Genomic DNA, 15,397 nt, shown 5'->3' with positions numbered 1-15,397 from the left:
CAGGTAACACGAATATTTTTAGTTCTGTATTTTATTTATTTATTTATTTTTATTATTATTATTATACTTTAAGTTTAAGGCACAGTGGCTCACGCCTGTAATCCCAGCACTTTGGAAGGCCAAGGCAGGCGGATTACCTGAGGTCAGGAGTTCGAGACCAGCCTGGCCAACATGGCGATACCCCCCTCTCTACTAAAAATACAAAAAAAAGAAAAAAAAATTAGCTGGGCATGGTGGTGCATGCTTATAGCTCCAGCTACGTGAGAGGCTGAGGCAGGAGAATCGTCTGAACCTGGGAGGCGGAGGTTGCAGTGACCCGAGATCGCACCATCACACTCCAGGCGACAAGAACGAAACTCCGTCTCAAAAAAAAAAAAAAAAAGTTTTTGGGTAACAAATAAGATCAAACCTCAAAAAATAAAACAAAAAAAGCAAAATAATAAAGTAGAATAACTATTTACCTAGTATTAGGTATTACAGGTAATCCAGAGATGATTTAAAGTATAAGGGAAGCTCTGCATAGGTTATATGCAAATACTATGCCATTTTACGTAAAGAATTTGAGCAACCCTGGTATTAAGTATCTTTGGAGGTCCTGGGACCAATACCCCCAAAATCCCAAGAGACGACAATACTTGCTCTGAACCTAAAATTGTTCTAAAAGATAAAGTCTAAAAAGGGAATTTTGTGTCTGTCAAGCTTTTCATTTTTGTTTTGTTTTTAATTGGATCAGCTATGTCCTTGAGTTTGGGCAGTGGATTAGTAAATTACTTTCTTTTCTTATTTCTTTTTTTCTTTCCCTGTGGGCCAGGCTGGAGTGCAGTGGCGGGATCTGGGCTCAGCACAACCTCCGCCTCCCGGATTCAAGTGATTCTCCTCCCTCAGCCTCCTGAGCTGCTGGGACCACAGGTGCGCCACACACCTGGCTAATTTTTGTATTTTCAGTAGAGACCGGGTTTCACTATGCCAACCAGGCTGGTCTCTAACTCCTGGCCTCAAGTGATCTGCGCCCGGCGGATTTAACATTTTGATACTGTGTTCTCACGTGGTGAGGAAAGATATCTAAAACGGTAATTCCAGGTAACACGAATATTTTTAGTTCTGTATTTTATTTATTATTATTATACTTTAAGTTTTATGGTACATGTGCACAACGTGCAGGTTTGTTACATATGTATACATGTGCCATGTTGGTGTGCTGCACCCATTAACTCGTCATTTAACATTAGGTATATCTCCTAATGCTATCCCTCCCCCCTCCCCCCACCCCACCACAGTCCCCGGTGTGTGATGTTCCCCTTCCTGTGTCCATGTGTTCTCATTGTTCAGTTCCCACCTATGAGTTCTGTTATTTTAAATTTTTTCACAACATAGAGCAAAATGAGTTGCTTTTTTAGACCTGTGACAGCCTAAGCTTAAGCCTTTTGCGATAAAAAGCGGTGGAATCTCTTATCCTAAATCCCAACTTGGTTAGAAAACCATTCACTAAGCAAGTAGAAATTGGATATGCCTGCGGGCCTTTCAAGTTCGTTCTACCACCTACTTTTCCCCACCAAAAAAAAAAAAAAAAAAAAGATAAAAAGGTGGAGTTCACGCCCAATTTTGACCTGAAGGCAGAAAATTTCCACAAGCTTGCATTTTTGCCTCGGGTGTGACCTGAGGGAGTTGACCGCCAGTTCCGGAGTAGGGCGGGGACTTCTGCTCCTGGGGTAGAAGCTGAATCAGTCGTCCCAGGTCCTCGGTGCCATTTCCCTCCGGCAAGCCTCAACCTCAGGAGGGAAGCCCTGGCCTTTCTCCTCCGCCTGCCAGGCGGTTTCTTCTGTCCGAAGCCTCTGGCTTCCTCAAAGCTCCCGGGTCTGCATTGGTGCTAAGTGGCCTGCCGTCTCGACGTAGCTCCCCTGGATAGCGACGCGCCAGAGGCACCGCCCCAGGTTCCAGCTCGCGTCGCGGCTTTCCTTCGCATTTGCACCTCTGCGGGATCCCTGAGCGAGTACCCCCAATGTGGGTTTGGCGGAGCTAGGAGAAGGAACGGTCCCTCTACCCTCCGAGAACTTATTCCTCCGACTCCGCCAGGCAAGGAGCCACATTCTCCCACAATGAGGCAGCAAACACCGCACCCTTGGCTCTCGGAGAAGCAGGCGCTGATTTTGGAAAATCCGCTCCTTAAGTTTTCACTTACCACCTGGACTAGAGAAGGTGGCAATATCTTATACTGGGCACCTACAACCTGCCAGACTCATTTAATTCTTAGAAAACTCCTGTGAGATGGATGTGGGTATCCCCATTTCACGATGAAGAAACCGAAGTCAGAGGAGCCCAGTACTTGGGAACCCAAGTGGAGGTGATGCCAAAGCTGAGCATTTTCTGTTCTGCCACTTTGCCTCTCAGGAACCCATGGGTGCAGTTCCCAGGAGGAAGGGGATTCCAGCCTCCAGCTGCCATCCCTTTTTCAAGAAAAAAGCTACGGTTACTGGCATTAGGATAAATAACTTTGGCTTTAAGATGATTTTAGAATTAACGTGTTCACTGCATACATTTGGAAAAATAAAAATAAAAGTATTACCCAGAGATAAATTTAGTCCGAGTTTTCTTCTAGGCAAACCTTTGAGATTCTACTATTCAATTTTGCACTCTGACTTTTCCCCTTAAATTTTATAATAAACATTATCCATGTTGTTAGACATATAATTTTTTGTTATACATTTTTTGCTGTTTATAATTTGTATTTTCATTTCACTTTGGGGGAGGGGGAGGCATAAGGATTTTTTTTCTCACTAAAAGAAATTTTAATTCCATTGTTGTCAGGCCCAGTGCGGTGGCTCACGCCTGTAATCCCAGCACTTTGGGAGGCCGAGGCGGACGGATCACCTGAGATCAGGAGTTTGGCACCAGCCTGGCCAACATGGCGAAATCTGTCTCTACTAAAAATACAAAAATTAGCTTGGTGTGGTGCCGCATGCCTGTCGTCCCAGGTAATCAGATGGCTGAGGCACTGAGGCATGAGAATCGCTGGAACACAGGAGGCGGAAGTTGCAGGTCAGCCCAGATTGCGCTACTGCGCTCCAGCATGGGCAACAGAGCAAGACCCTGTCTCAGAATATGTAAAATAAAATTCTAATGTTGTCAGAACTATCATCGTTCCCTTATGGTGGCAGCCTTTGGAACCATGATTTAGAAGGGTCTATTTTTACCCTCAAATTATATAAACATTAATACAAAAAATTAGCCGGGCGTGGTGGCACGTACCTGTAGTCCCAGCTACTCGGGAGGCTGAGGCAGGAGAATCATTTGAACCCAGGAGGTGGAGGTTGCAGTGAGCCAACACCACGCCACTACACTCCAGCCTGGGAGACAGAGTGAGACTCCGTCTCAATCAATCAATCAATCAATAGAATAAATAATTATATAAACATGAATACTCACATTAATCCAGCACTGATTTTATTTTTATATTATTTTATTTTGTTTTTGAGATGGAGTTTTGCTCTTGTCACTCAGGCTGGAGTGCAGTGGTGCTATCTCGGCTCACTGCAACCTCTGCCTCCCATGTTCAAGCGATTCTCCTGCCTTGGCCTCCCAAGTACCTGGGATTAAAGGCACCTGCCACCACACCCGGCTAATTTTTTTGTTGTATTTTTGGTAGAGACTGGGTTTCACCATGTTGGCCACGCTGGTCTCAAACTCCTGACCTCAAGTTATCCACCCACCTCGGCCTCCCAAAGTGCTGGGATTACAGGTGTGAGCCACCGTGCCTGGTGGTTATTTTTGCTTTCTTAATACTTCCAAAGTTTTGAATTTTGATGGACTCTGACTTACTAATTTTTAAAACCACTTTTGCATTTTACATTGTTTAAAAAAATATATATATATATATATAAACAAAGATATTTTAAGCTGTGAGCATGAAGGTTTACTTTTCTGTTTTCTGCTAAGAGTTTTGGTTTTAGCCCTTTCATTGAGCTCTGCTCTTTTTTTTTTTTTTTTTTTTTTTTCTGAGATGGAGTTTTGCCCTTCACTCTTGTTGCTCAGGCTGGACTGCAATGGCGCGATCTCGGCTCACTGCAACCTCCGCCTCCCGGGTTCAAGTGATTCTCCTGCCTCAGCATCCCGAGTAGCTGGGATTACAGGCGCCTGCCACCATGCCTGGCTAATTTTTTTGTATTTTTAATAGAGACAGGGTTTCACCACGTTGGCCATGCTGGTCCTGAACTCATGACCTCAGGTGATCCACCTGCCTTGGCCTCCCAAAGTGCTGGGATTACAGGCGTAAGCCACCGCGCCCGGCTGCAGTTCTTTTTCAAGTTAATTTTTGTGTATGTCGTGAGGTAAGGGTCTAAATTCATCTTCTGAGTCTTCTAGTCCATGAATGAAATAACTCTCCATTTATTTACATCTTTAATTCTTTCATCAACGTTTTGTAGTTTTCAAATTATACACTTACTAAACTTGTAAAAGTATTTAGACTTTGTGTATATTGATTTTGTATTCTGCAACCTTACTGAACTCATTCATTCTATTTGTTTGTTTATTTTTTGGTGGATTCCTTAGGATTTCCTACATAGAAAAGCATGTTGTTGGCCTGGTCTGGTGGCTCATGCCTGTAATCACAGCACTTTGGGAGGCCAAGGCAGGCAGATCACCTGAGGTTGGGAGTTCGAGAACAGCCTGATCAACATGGAGAAACCCCGTCCCTACTAAAAATACAAAACTAGCTGGGCATGGTGGCACATGCCTGTAATCCCCGCTACTCGGGCCACTGAGGCAGGAGAGTCGCTTGAACCCGGGAGGCAGAGGTTGCAGTGAGCCAACATCGCACCATTGCACTCCAGCCTGGGCAACAAGAGCGAAACTCTGTCTCAGGGAAAAAAAAAAAAAAAAAAAGAAAAGCATGTTGTTGGTATTCTTTAGTATGCATGCCTTCTATTTCTTGCCTGATTGCACTGGCTAGAACCTCCAGTACAATGTTGAATAAAAGTGAAAGTAGGTATCTTTGCCCTCTTCCTGATCTTTCAGGGGAAGGAATTCAGTCTTTTTACCATTAAGTATCTTATATAATGTTAGCTGTGGGCTTTTTGAAAATAGTTTTTGGCCGGGCACAGTGACTCACGCCCGTAATCCCAGCACTTTGGGAGGCCGAGGTGGGTGGATCACGAGGTCAGTAGTTCAAGACCAGCCTGGCCAACATGGTGAAACCCGTCTCTACCAAAAATACAAAAAACTAGCCGGGCATGGTGGCAGGCACCTATAATCCCAGCTACTCAGGAGGCTGAGATAGGAGAATCGCTTGAACTCAGAACGTGGAGGTTGCAGTGAGCCAAGACCACGCCACTGCACTCCAGCCTAGTCAATAGAGCGAGACTCCGAAAAAAAAAAAAAAAAGAGAGCTATTATTTAGGCTGGGGAAGAGACTTTGTATTCCTAGTAGTAGGTGTTGATTTTGTAAAATGCATTTGCTGCATCTCTTGAAATGTTCATGTAGTTGTTGTCCTTTATTCTATTAATATGGCATATTAATTGACTTTTGATTTAATCCAGCCTTGCATTCCTGGGATAAATCCCCTTAATCATGGTATATAATTTTTTTTTTAATAATGCTGAATTCCATTTGTCTTTTTTGTTGTTGTTGTTTGAGATGGAGTCTTGCTCTGTCGCCCAGGCTGGAGTGCAGTGGCGCGATCTTGGCTCACTGCAAGCTCCTCTCCTGGGTTCACGCCATTTTCCTGCCTCGGCCTCCCAAGTAGCTGGGACTACAGGCACCCGCCACCACACCCGGCTAATTTTTTTGTATTTTTAGTAGAGACGGGGTTTCACCATGTTAGCCAGGATGGTCTCAATCTCCTGACCTAGTGATCTGCCTGCCTTGGCCTCCCAAAGTGCTGGGATTACAGGCATGAGCCACCACGCCCAGCCTCCATTTGCCTTTTTTAAGACAGGTTTGAGGCTGGGTGTGGTGGCTACACCTGTAATCCCAGCACCTTGGGAGGCCGAGGTGAGTGGATCACCTGAGGTCAGGAGTTCGAGACCAGCCTAGCCAACATGATAAAACCCTGTCTCTACTAAAAATACAAAAATTAGCCAGGCGTGGTGGCACGTGCCTGTAATCCCAGCTACTCAGGAGGTTGAGACAGGAGAATCGCTTGAACCCGGGAGGCACAGGTTGCAGTGAGCCAAGATTGTGCCACTGCACTTCAGCCTGGGTGACAGAGCAAGACTCCATCTCAAAAAAAAAAAAAAAAAAAAAGCTTTGTTTGTCTTGTTGCCTATGCTGGGAGGTTGAGGCAGGCTGATCACTTGAGCCCAGGACTTCAAGTGATGGAGTGCAGTGGCACAATCATGGCTCAATACCTGGAACTCCTGGGTTCAAGTGATCCTCCCACCTAGGCCTCCTAAATGGCTGAGATTACCAGCATGAGCCACCATGCCCAACCAAATGTGCTCATTTTTTATTTAAGATTTTTGCATCTTTATTACTCAGGAATATTGGTCTGTGTTGTTTCTTTTCTTGTGATGTCTGTGGTTATGGTATTAAGGTGATGCTGATATAATTAGCTGGGAAGTGTTCTTTCATCTTCTGTTTTTTGGAAGAGTTTGAAAGATTGACATTATTTCTCCTTTAAATACTTGGTTGGATTCATCAGTAAAGCCATCTGGGCTTGAGCTTTTCTTTGTCGGAAATGTTGTCATTACTAATTCAATCTCTTATGACAGGTTTATTCAGATTTTCTATTTATTCTGAGTAGTTTATGTTTTTCTAGGAACTTATTCATTCCATCTAGGTTATCTAATTTATGTCATATAGTTGTTCTGTAGTATTACCTTATAATCCTTTTTATATCTGTAAGGCCAATAAGGTGAGTAGTAATGTCCTCCATTCATTCATTTTTTATTTTTATTATATTTATTTATTTAGAGACAGGGTCTCACTCTGTTGCCTGGGCTGGAGGGCACTGTCATGATTTTGGCTCACTGCATCCTTGACCTCCTTGGCTCAAGTGATCCTCCTGCCTCAGCCTCCGAAGTAGCTGGGATTACAGGCATGTGCCACCACACCTGGCTAATTGTTGTATTTTTTGTAAAGATGGGGTTTCATTATGTTGCCCAGGCTGGTCTTGAATTCCTGGGCTCAAGTGATCTGCCTGCCTCAGCCTCCCAAAGTGTGATTACAGGTGTGACCCACTGCACCAGGCTCTCACATTCATTTCTGATCTTAGTTATTCTATCTAAAGACTTGTCAGTTTTATCTTTTTAAAGAACCCAGTTTTGATTTTTCTCTATTTTCTACATAATTTTTACTCTAATCTTTATTACTTCCTTCTTGCACTGATTGCATTGATTTTATTTTATTCTGAGATGGAGTCTTGCTCTGTTACCCAGGCTGGAGTGCAGTGGTGCAATCTTGGCTCACTGCAACCTCCGCCTCCCAAGTTCAAGTTATTCTCCTGCCTCAGCCTTCTGAGCAGCTGAGACTACAGGCATGCGCCACCACACCCAGCTAATTTTGTATTTTTAGTAGAGATGGGGTTTCACCATATTGACCAGGCTGGTCTCAAACTCCTGACCTCAAGTGATCCACCCACCTCGGCCTCCCAAAGTGCTGGGATTACAAAGTGCTGGCCACTGTGCCCGGCCCCTGCATTGATTTTAGTTTGTTCTTCCTTCCTGGTCATTTTCCCTGTTGTTAGCCCACACTAAATAAGGCTATGTCTCCTGGCTCCTGGATGATTTTGCCAACTACTTGATCAAGAAACTAGAATCAGTTTCTACAATTCCCTTAGTGTTACCGGCCCTAAGAAATCTTTTAGGCGAACTGCTTGTATAGATGGTTTCTTCTACTTCAGATTTACAGCCAGGTGTGGTGGCTCACACATGTAATCCCAGCACTTCGGGAGGCCCAGGTGGGCAGATCCCTTGAGGCCAGAAGTTGAGACCAACCTGGCCAACAGGGGGAAACCCCATCTCTATTAAAAAAAATACAAAAATTAGACGTGCATGGTGGCGCATGCCTGTAGTTCCAGTTACTTGGAAGGCTGAGCCTGGGAGGTGGAGGCTGCGGTGAGCTGAGATTGTGCCACTGCACCCAACCCTGGGTGACAGAGTCAGACTCTGTCTCAAAAAAAAAAAAAAAAAAAAAGTTAAAAACCACTGAGCATATTGGCTCACCACACTTTGGGAGGCTGAGCCAGGAGGATTGCTTGAGGCCAGGAGTTCAAGCCTAGCCTGGGCAACATAGTGAGATCCCATCTCTATAAAAATAAAATTAAAAACTAGCAGGGCATGGTGGTGCATGCCTGTAGTCCTAGCTACAACAAACAAACATAGTAGGCTGGGCGTGGTGACTCATGCCTATAATCCTCACACTTTGGAAGGCTGGGGCAGGAGGATCATTTGAGCCCAGGAGTTTGAGACCAGTCTGGACAACATGGTGAGACCCGCTCTCTACAAAAAATTTAAAAATTAGCCAGGTGTGGCCAGGCACGGTGGCTCATGCTTGTAATCCCAGCACTTTGGGAGACTGAGGCAGGTGGATCACGAGGTCAGGAGTTCGAGACCAGCCTGGCCAACACAGTGAAACCCCATCTCTACTGAAAATACAAAAATTAGCTGGGCATGGTGGCACGTGCCTGTAATCCCAGCTACTCGGGAGGCTGAGGCAGGAGAATCACTTGAACCCGGGAGGCGGAGGTTGTGGTGAGCTGAGATCACGCCACTACACTCCAGCCTGGGCAACAGATCGAGACTCCATCTCAAAAAAAAAAAAAAAAAAAATTAGCCAGGTGTGGTAGTGCATGCCTGTGGTCGCAGGTACTAGGGAGGCTGAGGCGGGGGGATCACTTGAGCCTGGGAGGTTAAGGCTGCAGTGAGCCATGATCACACCACTGCACTGCAGCCTGAGTGACAGAGCAAATCCCTATCTCAAAAATAAAACAAACCAAAAAGAAAAACAAAAACAAAAACCCAAAGTTACAATCCTTTGTTTTTTGTTTGTTTTGTTTTGTTTTTGAGACAAAGTCTCGCTGTATCACCCAGGCTGGAATACAGTGGTGCAGTCTCAGTTCACTGCAACCTCTGCCTCCCAGGTTCAAGTGATTCTCCAGCCTCAGCCTCCCAAGTAGCTGGGTTTACAGGCACGGTGCCACCACTTCCAGCTAATTTTTGCCTTTTTAGTAGACATGGGTTTCGCCATGTTGGCCAGGCTGGTCTCGAACTCCTGACTTCAAGTGATCCACCCACCTCAGCCTTCCAAAGTGCTAGGATTACAGGTGTGAGCCACCGCGCCCAGCCTGGTTTTTTATATTAATTGTCCCCCCACGCCGGCCCACCTCTTTCCCTGGACATTCAGGCTACCAAGAAGAGTGTACTGGCCATCCTGAATTCCTCAGCCCATGCTTACCTTTAGTCCTATGCAAAGTAGTGTCTGTTCCTGCTTTACTGGAACACTGCAGTTTTTGGCAAAGTGAGGACTAACTTTCTCAACCTTTCCTTCCCCACCTAAAACACATTTTCTTCAACTAGCTTTCAATTTTGAGATTTGCCAACATATGGTCTTGGCCTTCAGCTCTTCCTCCGGGCTACTCTAGGTATCCAGAGTGAAGCTCTCTGGTGCCCGAAGGCATACCTCAAAGACTCAGCCTGAAATCCAAGTAGCCTGAATTCCAAATCTTGTGAGTGAACTTGGGCCTATCCACCTCCCTTCTCATTCACTGCTATTTTTATATTCTGGAACTTACTACATCTTCTTCTTCTTTTTCTTCTTTTTTTTTTTTTTTTTTTTTTAACACTTTTTTGTTTTGTTTCATCTTTTTGATTTTTTCTTCTTTTTGAAATGGAGTTTCACTCTTGTTGTCCAGGCTGGAGTGCAATGGTGCAATCTTGGTCCACTGCAACCTCCACCTCCCGGGTTCAAGCAATTCTCCTGCCTCAGCCTCCAAAGGAGCTGGGATTACAGGTGCCCGCCACCACGCCTAGCTAAATTTTTTTATTATTATTATTTTTAGTAGAGATAGGGTTTAGTCATGTTGGCCAGGCTGGTCTCGAACTCCTAACCCCAAGTGATCCACCCGCCTAGACCTCCCAAAGTGCTGGGATTACAAGCGTGAGCCACTGTGCCTGGCCTTGATTGTATTAATCAACATCCAAATGTGACTCAACTTACTTCATCTTCTCTAGCCTCTCTACCATATAGTTTCTAATGTGTAGATAAATCACAATCTGTTGAGACTAATCATATTTGGTGTCTAGATCTCTAAAGTCCTCTTTAAAAATAAAAAACAACTCAAAGTTTAATCTGCTTACTAAAAAGTATATAAATCATTAAGTGTCACGCTCAAGAAAATTTCAAAGTAATAGTGATGTAACAACCACCCACATCAAACTTGCTTACTTTCTGAACTTTATATAAATGGAATCCTATAGTGTCTTTTAGCTCACTCATGTTGGGAGTAGTTTATTAATTTTCAATGGTATATAACATTTCATTGTATGGATCTGCCGCAATTTATCCATTCTATTATAGATAGACATTTGGTCATTTCTGTTTATTTCCATGTTGAAAAACGCTGCTATGAACACTCATTAGCATTGTTATTGGTGCATTTCAATAACTGCTCAGGAGGCTGAGATGAGAGAATCGCTTAAGCCCAGGAGACAGAGGTTGCAGTGAGTGGAGATTGCACCACCACACTCCAGCCTGGGCAACAGAGTGAGACCCTGTCTCAAAAAAAAAAAAAAAAAAGAATTTTGGAAAACTTGTATCACCACTGTCTTGACACCTTCCCAATTATTACATTTTTCTGATGAGATTGGTGGTGGTACTAATCAATGTGATTTTTTATTATACTGTATAATGAAATGAGTCAGTATTTGGAAAATTAAATATTTCAATAAACCAATATTTTCCTAATGACTAATGAGTGATGCTACAAAATCATGCATGAATAAAAAAGCCATTCAAAGTGTAAGAAGCTACCGTTTGCTGAGTGTTGGTATAGTAGAAAGAATAGTGTCCACAATTATCTAAATATCTGTGTGAGGCTGGATTTTCTTCAATCAAAACAACATATTGCAACAGATTTAATTTGGAATAGGATATGAGGCTGGGCATGGTGGCTGATGCCTGTAATCCCAGCACTTTCGGAGTTGGAAGTGGGCAGACTGCTTGAGCTCAGAGCTCTGGAGTTTAAGACCAGGTTGGGCAACATAGCAAAACCCTGTCTCAATTTTTAAAAACCATTAAAAAACAAAAAAAGATATGAGAAACCAGCTGTTGTCTATTAGGCCAGACATTAAACAGATTTACAAACATGTAAAATAAGGCCACTTTTCTTTTCTTTCTTTCTTTTTTTTTTTTTTGAGATAGAGTCTCGCTCTGTTGCCCAGAGTGGAGTGCAGTGGCACAATCTTGACTCACTGCAACCTCCACCTCCTGGGTTCAAGTGATTCTCCTGCCTCAGCCTCCTAACTGGGATTACAGGTGCACACTACCATGCCCGGCTAATTTTGTATTTTTAGTAGAGACTAGGTTTCACCATGTTGGCCAGGTTGGTCTCAAACTTCTAACCTCAAGTGATCCACCCACCTTGGCCTCCAAAGTGCTGGGATTACAGGCGTGAGCCACCATGCCTGGCCAGGCCACTGAATTTGTTTTGAGAAACAAATTATTTTTCAGGCCAGGCATGGTGGCTCACACCTATAATCCTAGCGCTTTGGGAGGCTGAGGCAGGAGGATTGCTTGAGCCCAGGAGTTTGAGACCAGCCTGGACAACATGGTGAAACCCTGTCTCTACAAAAGCATAAAAATTAGCCGGACGTGGTGGCGCACGCCTGTAATCCCAGCTACTCAGGAGGCTGAGGCAGGATAATTGCTTGAACCCTGGAGGTAGAGGTTGCAGTGAGCCGAGATCGTGCCACTGCACTCCAGCCTGGGTGACAGAGACCCTGTCTCAAAAAATAATAATCATAATCATTTTTCATTAAAAGGTTATCCATGTTAATGTGAGTTATAGTCATTGAATTAGGTTTCTCAAAGTTTGAATTTCTAATATAGTAAATATCAGTATCTATACCTTACAAAACAAAAGCTCTTTAGGGTACTCAATAATTTTTTTTTTTTTTTCTGGAGACAGTATCTGGCTCTGTTGCCCAGGCTGGCTGGAGTGCAGTGGTGAAATCTCGGCCCACTTTAAACTCCACCTCCTGGGCTCAAGCAATTCTCCTACCTCAGCCTCCCAAGTAGCTGGGACCACAGGCATATGTCACCACGCTCAGCTAATTTTTGGATTTTTTAGTAGAGATGGGGTTTCATCATGTTGGCCAGGCTGGTCTCAAACTCCTGACCTCAAGGGATCCACTTGCCTTGGCCACCCAAAGTGCTGGGATTACAGGCCTGAGCCACTGCGCCCTGCTGGTACTCAACATATATATAGATTTTCTTTCTGAGTTGGAGTTTCATTCTGTCACCTTGGCTGGAGTACAGTGGTGTGATCAGGCATGAGCCACCATGCCTGGCTTCAATGATTTTTAAGAGCAGGGGGACCCAAACATTTGAGAACTGCTGGCTCAGATGATCTTAGAGTTTGTAGCTGGGCCCGGTGGCTCAGGCCTATAATCCCAGCATTTTGGGAGGCTGAGGTGGGTGGATTGCTCGAGCTCAGGAGTTCAAGACCAGTCTGGCCAACATGGAGAAACCCCATCTTTACAACAAAATACAAAAACATTAGCTGGGCATGGTGCACACACCTGTCATCCCAGCTACTCTAGAGGCTGAGGTGGGAGGATCGCTTGAGCCCTGGAAGTGGAGGTTGTGGTGAGCCAAGATCATGCCACTGCACTCCAGTCTGGGTGTCAGAGTGAGATACTATCTCAAAAAAAAAAAAAAAAAAATAGAAGAAGAAGAAGAATTTGTAACAATAATATATGCAGGCTGGAGCATTTGGCATAAATTAAATAGGGTTACTTGGTGAAAACTCAGGTTTTTAACTTGAAAGCTGCCTGGTACAGCTATAGGTTGTAGGTGCGGTGGTGGCTCACACCCATAATCCTAGCACTTCAGGAAGGCCAAGGTAGAAGGCTCGCTTGCGGCCAAGAGTTCAAGACCAACCTTGGCAACATAGCAAGAACTTGTTTCTACAAAACATAATTTTAAAAAATATTAGCTAGGTGTGGTTGCACTCACCTGTAGTTCCAGCTCCTCAGGAGACTGAGGCAGGAGAATTGCTTGAGTCCAGACGGTCGAGGCTACAGTGAGCTGTGATTATGCCACTGCACTCCCGTCTAGGTGACAGAGTAAGACTCTGTCAATGAATGAATGAATCAATACAAGTAAATATAAATAAATACATAAAAATATTGCTGGCTTTTTACAGTATGTTGTTCAAAACCAGACCCAACAAACTCACTTACGTGAGTTAATTTTGAGGCCACAAATACCTATCACATCTTGGGTGATATCAGAGAAACATTTGAGTAGAGAGGAAGTTGCATAGCACAGTTCACTCATAAAGTAGAAATGGTATATTCACAAGAACTTGAGAAAGTTCGAGGTGTGGTGACTCTTGCATGCATGAGCAGGTTGTTTATCTACTCCTGAGGCAGATAATAAAGCTGTCCCAGAAACTACTCACCCCTATTGCTTTGTGAGCAGAGCCCTATAGTTCTCTCTCAGCTGAAGCAAAACATGCTGCCTACATTTAAAAGGGGTCTTGAGGTTTTGGCTCCAGTTTCTGTCTCATCTTTACAGTTTTCACAGGATTATATTTTCAGCAAATAGAACAGCTCTAGAAACTTCCTTGGATGTGCCTTTAAAGTTTACACCAAGGCTGGCTTAAGATTGTAGTCAGTTTCTCTCTCCCATGGTAATAAGACCACATATGTCTGGCTAATTGTGTTAACTGGCAATGGCAGAATGAAAGAAAATGGAATTCTAATGGTAAAACACAATTATATAAGGATGTAGCCAAAGAACCATAGGGCATCTCACCAACAATACATTTTTTTACAATTTTAGGGAAGAGAGAAATAAACTCTAAATAAAATCATGGGCTGGGTGCAGTGGCTCACGCCTGTAATCTCAGCACTTTGGGAGGCCAAAGCGGGTGGATCACCTGAGGTCAGGAGTTCGAGACCAGCCTGGCCAAAATGGTGAAACCTCTTCTCTACTAAAAATACAAAAATTAGCCAGGCATGGTGGCAGGCACCAGTAATCCCAGCTACTTGGGAGGCTGAGGCAGGAGAATCGCTTGAACGTGTTAGGTGGAGGTTGCGGTGAGCCGAGATCGCACCAGTGCACTCTAGCCTGGGTGACAGAGTGAGACTCCATCTCAAACAAACAAACAAACAAACAAACAAACAAAAACCACAAAAATCAGCCAGGCTTGGTGGTGGGCACCTGTAATCCCAGCTACTCTGGAGGCTGAGGCAGGAGAATTGCTTGAACTCGGGAGGTGGAGGTTGCAGTAAGCTGAGATCTTGCCATTGCACTCCAGCCTGAACAACAGACTCCATCTCAAATAAATAAATAAATAAAATCATGTTTCGTTGGGCTGTATGTATAAGGATCAGCATCAGATCTTGACAGTGAAGTGAACCCAGGGTCCTTAATTGAGATAGATGTGGAATGTTGTATTAAAAAAACAAACAAACAAACAAACAAAAACCCTTGTCCGAAACAGCTGCGACTGAGTTGTCAATTAAGGCTGTTTCTCTGTATCAGAGTGACTTAGAAAAACAAACGAAAAAAGAAAAACAAAATTAAAAAATAAAGTGACTTAGATCCTCCAGGCAAGAATGGATGTTTCATTGTTACTGATAAATAAATTTAAATAGTACATTTTCTGATAGTCTGTAATTTTAGAGAATAATGTTTCTCACTGAGTAAGAACATAATAGTCATTCAAAAATGTCTCGGCTGGGTGCGGTGGCTCACACCTGTAATCACAACACTTTTGGAGGCTGAGGTGGGTGGATTACTTGAGGTCAGGAGTTCGAGACCAGCCTGGCCAACATGGTAAAACCCCGTTTTTACAAAAATTCACCTGGCCGTGGTGGCGGGTGCCTGTAATCCCAGCTACTCGGGAGGCTGAGGCAGGAGAATCACTTGAACCTGGGAGGCAGAGGTTGCAGTGAGCAGAGATCGTGCCACTGCACTCCAGCCTAGGCAACAAAGCAAGACTCCATCTCAAAAAAAAAAAAAAAAAAAAAAAAAGGGAGATCATTATGACAATTTACAGCTGCAGCATGTCTTTGGGAGAAACTTAGTTTTGCAGCTGGTTTTATCTGTGTCTGTCTCAACTTGCTATAAATGATGGCAGATTTCTCTTTTCTCTCATGGATATAGTTATATAATATAAAACTTAATTTTATATAAATATATACTGCATATAATATATAAGTTATATATATT

The sequence above is a fragment of the Pan troglodytes genome, chromosome 5 (genome assembly GCF_028858775.2).
Source record: "Pan troglodytes isolate AG18354 chromosome 5, NHGRI_mPanTro3-v2.0_pri, whole genome shotgun sequence".
Classification (NCBI taxonomy): domain Eukaryota; kingdom Metazoa; phylum Chordata; class Mammalia; order Primates; family Hominidae; genus Pan; species Pan troglodytes.
The sequence above is the reverse complement of the archived record's forward strand: the minus strand, read 5'-3'. Positions refer to the sequence as shown.